Below are 6,000 nucleotides of genomic sequence, written 5' to 3'. Positions count from 1 at the left end.
TTTGTTTTGAACACTTTTTAGTAATAGCTGATTAGCTTTGCGTGATAAACCTGTATGACTAGCAGGTAGCGAGTCTTGTTCTGGGAGCTACCTATGGCATTTTCAGACAGTTTCACGCTTATATTTGGTTTGTTAGCTTTCGATAGCTAGAAAAGACAATAATGCTGATTTGGCGATGTTTGTATCCGACAATGTTTATGTCTGCTGATTGGTTTGGCCTGAAAGAAATGGCATTTTAAGTGGAAAAACAATGTGCCAGTGTATTCTATTGAGTGTGGTACGATTACCTCAAACCACACACAGTCCACGCAAAGATAAATAAGTGAATAATCTCGACACTCGCCTCTTATCATGCGATTTCAGCAGCACGCACACGGCCGATGAAAGCAAAATCATCTTTAAATAGTGGCTTAAGATTATGACTTTTGATAAGCCATGCCACAACAGGTTTGATCAATGAAGCATGCATTCGTCATATTGCCTATTTAGATCACGCCGATTAGAACTGGACATTTAAAAGCCATTTAAATTATAACAGCACATCTATTTTTTTTTCCTGAATTATTAATCTGTCTGACGGAAGTGGGACAGGTTTATAATGGACCACATAAAACTGGAGAGGAAATGAAAGATCAGAATACATATAGGTAGAATAGGAAGAATAGAGGGGTGCACGTGAAGTAATCTATCCCCTACTTATATTTCCTCTTGTGACAATATCGTTCTATATTTTTATTTATTTATTTATTTATCTTAGGAAAAAAAAAGGAAAGCAAGATAGAAAGCAAGAAAGCAAGAAAAAGCCCTAAAGCTTTCGGTATCAACCTGACATTAGACTCCCGTAAGTACCCCATTTCGTCAGTTTACCAAGCACTTGAGCGCTCTTGTATCTGCACACATACGCACATACACACCTCTTGCCATTCCCCTCCACCAGGACCCCTTATCATCACAAGACAGTCTCAATGCTAATTTTCCGTTTACCAGGCAGTCCAGCGCCTGTCCAAATAACGATAGGAATCTCCCTGTGCTGTTTGCACGTTATTTCACGTGTGCCGTCTTTCCCAAGCCTAAACTCCATTTAAGTTTTTAATAACATTTTATGATGGTCCACATCCGGGTAAACACAATCTGATTACCTAGAGGAATTGAAAAATGCAGGGCTAACAGCAATTGGTTTGATGTTTTTTATTTCTTTAAGGACTGGGGAACAGAAGAATCGTTTTGTTACATGTTACACATTTTTAGTCCTCTGTGTGTGTGGAGGGGGGCATTTTTCTATATCTCAATAGGAACCAAGAATAGGAATATCTGAGAGTTTTGGCGGTGTGAGGACATATGTCTCCCCAGTTTTTAAACAAATACTTGTTTAAAAATACTTTCTCTTAAAGCCAACACATTAACATGACGTTGAGTAGCGTCCATGCTAATAGCACGATGATATCAAGGATGTAGTTTAAATTGTATTATTTGATCTATAATTTGTGAGACAGTGATGCTGACTGTCTTTTTTTAAATAATATGTCTTAATCAGTCATTTAAACCAAACAATTTGAGTGAAAATGACGAGCAAGAGAACAAATATATTATGGGGTGAGTGTGTCTAGCAGTGGCAGGGCATCAGGACCAGCAAGTCTTTCTCTGCTTACATGAATCTGTAATCAATGAATCCCAGTAGCCTATTCTCTTTATTTCATAGCTTTTCTCTCAGTTGCGCTGCTTCCAGGAGTGGATGTTCATGTTAGACTTTCTATACAATCAGATTTCAGCCACCATGTGTTGCCAGGTAAGAAATCTGCCTCAAGACCTTCAGAATCAACAGTGCGGGCATCTGTAGCTTCAAATACGTGAGAAGGAACCTGTTGCTTTTTCCCAATCAAAGTTTTGAGTTGGCAACATCAGAACCATCTAGTGGGGGCACAATCACGTCACCATTTTTACAAACTTTAATTGGATGGTCAGAGAACAAACTTGTCAGAGCTCACAACCAGAATCAATAGCAAATTGCACAAGGTCAAATATTTTCCTGTGAAAACACAGGGTCATTTTATGATGGTTATTTAATGTTTTTGCTACAGATAATGCAGCTGTGGCTACAGTGAAATGAGAATGTTTGAATCGTGTTCATTGAGTTTCTTGCTTTAGTAATGGCATTCGTTCTCTGTCTCATTTTTCTGTCTGTGATGCAGCACTCTGTTATACTGCGTTTCTCTCTAATATTGATGGTTTCTAGCACAGAGGTGGATTAATCCAGGTAAGACATCACTGAAGTTATAGGTGTGAAATACATGGCCTGCCACTGTATGTACAAGTGACAGGGCCGAGAGAATGTATGCCTGAAATGTTTTTTTCAAAAACTGATAATGGATAATTCACGATAGGTTAAATGATGTAACAGATTTTTATACTATAATTTTTAATTGAGTATATTTAAAAGTTAAGTTAAATCTGAAACTCATAAGCAATTGTGATTGTTTTCACCGTCAATTCAGAACAACGAGGCTCCGTACTTTACAGCCCTGCCTGTGACATGAGACATGACATTTTGTTATTCATTCAGACATTTCAGTCCAGTAATTTGTAGACAAAATAGCTGAGAAAGTTCCACTTTTCACTCTTCTTGTCTGATTCACCACACAGTATGGATTTTTGTTACACCATTAAGAATTCAAAGGTATGACTAGATCAGTTGTGTTTTGCACAAAAGAACATTGCTTCCCCAAATTATTTCAGTGTCTGTTTCAGGCGTCTAAAGTTCATCGTCTCAAGCAATTCGTTGATCGTTTTAGATTTCCCCCGCCAATAAACGCCTCTTTGTGTTTGCCCGAGTTGCTTTGGAGAAGCGCTGGCCCACTGCTGCCTAAATGGGCTGATTCTGTTTCCCTTTAGCCACTGTAAATTTCAATAATTTGTTTGACTGGCTTCTTTTCCTGTCACTTTTTATCATATTATCAATGACCACTAAATTTCTCCCTCGCCTGCTCCAGTAGCAGCAGTGACCCCGCTCCCTATTACAGTTCTGTAATGAAGTGCAATGGACTGGTAATTGGTTCACATTATACCAGATCAGGTAACATTAGCCTTATTTCCTTATCGCAACGAGTCCTGCTGCTGCTTTCTCAATGAGAAACTCAACACAGCCTTTCCCTCGCTTTAATGCACGGGGTGTCATCCAAATAACATTTTAGCTCATCCAGGCAATCCCCTCCCCATTCCAGTTTTCTATTTCAAGATTGTGCTCAGCGTTTACCTAAGCGATTTCTGCTTGTCTGCCCGTTCCTTCTGCTTGAAAACTCCCGAAAAGGCAGCAGCCATTAGGCACGGAGATATAAGCGGATAGCATTCCCCATCCAGAGGGAAGTACAGTATGCAAGATGGTAACCTAAGTGAATGGGTGAAATGCGAGCAGCCCGTACAGTGGCCTCCTGCCCCTTTTTTTTCATTCAAGTGGCCCAGACGGCTGCAGCCTTTTGTTCAAGCACTGCGAGCAACAGGAGCCAGAGCACAGTCATGATTATTTCAGCTGAAATGAGCTCCTTGGTCGTGCACATAGGCAGCGTACTAGCTGTGACAATTGTTTTGTCTACTGGCCGTTTACTGTTTCATGCATCTAGGCCCACGCTGCTTGTTTGCCAAATATGGCTACATACATGGTAACATTAAAACAAAAATGTGTGTTTTTTTATTAGAAGATGACTGAATAGTACATTCATAGGCTGAGAGACAAGTGATCTCCTCTGAGCAAGCTGGTAATTAGGTGCAGGTGCAGCACATGTTCAAGCTAATAGCTTGAAGCTAGTGAGTGTATCTTCATTTACCTTTAATTCTCTTGTAAACATTGAATCAGTCAACATTTGTATTGTTCTCCTTTTTTGGAATAAAATTAATTTTTATTTCGATTAAACAATTCTTTGTCTGTCATACCCACAAGAGGCAAACCACTAAAAAATGCACTCAATTTTTTTTATATTTTAAAACCAAATACCGTATCTCCATATCTTGGAAAATCTAGGAAATTCTTTTTAAACTAGATTATAACTGTTTTGGTATTATTCCAGTAATTCCTGGAAATAAACTATCAGGGAGAGTATATATAAAGAAAGAATGTTGACCAGTGCCATTTGAATTTCACTTCATGTGGAGTTTGGACATTGGACCTCTTTGAGTGTTTAAAGGCTCTGGCATGGAGAAGCTTGTGTTGGATCTGTGATGATCTCAAATGTTGAGCTATTTTATGAGTTGCTCAGTAGCTCCTGGTTCCATAATCTCAAATGACTGTATAAGACTGTAGAAAGGACATTACTCATAATTTTACATTCCGGCGCTCATGCGTTCTGTATTGTTTTAAAGATTTATGATCAAACTCTTGATGTCACCCAAATGAGGATGGGTTCCCCTTTTGAGTCTGGTTTCTCTCATGGTTTCTTCCTCATAACATTTAAGGGAATTTTTCCTTGCCACAGTCGCCACGGCTGCTCATCAGGGATAAATACACAGCGCTCACCTTAACTCTTAAAATTCTGTAAAGCTGCTCTGAGACAATGTCTGTAGTGAAAAGTGCTATAGGAATAAACTTGACTTGACTAATGCCAACTTCTTTTTTAAATCCTTTTTCTTTAGTGGTAACTAATGATCAGTAAGATGGTTATTTTAAAATTACATTAATCAGTGTTAAATAAACTTTTATTATTTTATTATTTTTACACATGCCAAATGTGAATTGTCAAAGATCTGTGCGAGTATGCTGTAAAAGTAATTTCCCTACGGGAATAATAAACTGAATTGAACTGAACTGACTTGTTTGGATCAACGATAACAAGTTGACATGCTTGTTGCTAAGTTTGTGATAACTGGCTAAAAAGTAGCCTCATCAGCTACTGCATGATCCACATCCATACTGTAACTAGGGGAAAACATTTACATTTACATTTACAATTGTCCTTACCCAGAGCAAAGTACAAAAGTGCCTTAAGTCTCTATCAAGGAATAAATCAACACTGGTTTGATCAATCAAAATGAGTTACCCAGGTTCAGGGAATCCAATGTCCCTGCTTAATCAAATTCTACAGTTTAGCACTGTATGTTCTGCCATGAGGCCAAGCATTTTCTCTACTCAGGAACTTATAAAAATCAAATCATTTTATTCGTCACATACACATACACATACTTTGTGTAGAATTTATGTATTTTATGTATTTGGGCATTGAGCTTAAAATAATTAAATAGTGGGAACATTTTTTTTAAAGAGGTGTTTAATGAAACCTAGAATCAGAGATGGGAAGTAATGAAGTACAAATAGTTTACTTTACTATTTATTTTTTACCTTCACTTATTACATTTTTTACACAAATATCTGTACTTTCTACTTCTTACATTTTAAATACACTTGACTTTAGTTTTTATCTAGACATGATCAATATCTTTTTCTTCTTATTGCGTGCCATTTTCAGATCATCTACCTATTTCTTGTCATTGCACAGCTTTTTCAACCTACCGCTGGTGCATCATTTCCTGGCGACCACACCACAGACGTCAGGCTAGCCTACATAACTAACAACGAGCGTGGCAGAAGGCAACAAGATGTATGTGGTTAACGTAGATGAGACAGAGGGAGTCAGTAATGTAAACATGACTGAGAACAGAGACATTCCTGATCACCTGATCATCATCATCTTTTCTTTGCTCGTGGTCTATTTGGTGGATGTTCAGCCTGGATACATTCATTAGATCAGAAAATGTTTAATTCTTTTGTATTAACATATTAATATGATGTGGGGTCCAGTTACCAGCGTGACACTAAAACAGGTAGTAGTAATGGCTACTTTTGACTTAAGTACAAGTCAGAGCCCAAACTTCTTTTCTTTAACTTAAGTGAAAAAGTGTAGCCAGAACTTTTACCAGAGTCTTTTAAAACATGAACATTTGTACTTCCACTTGAGTGAAGGATGTGTTTACTTTTGCATTTCTGCCTAGAATGACACTATCCTTTTCTCTTGTTAC

The sequence above is a fragment of the Silurus meridionalis genome, chromosome 2 (genome assembly GCF_014805685.1).
Source record: "Silurus meridionalis isolate SWU-2019-XX chromosome 2, ASM1480568v1, whole genome shotgun sequence".
Classification (NCBI taxonomy): Eukaryota; Metazoa; Chordata; class Actinopteri; order Siluriformes; family Siluridae; genus Silurus; species Silurus meridionalis.
Note: the sequence above shows the minus strand (reverse complement) of the source record.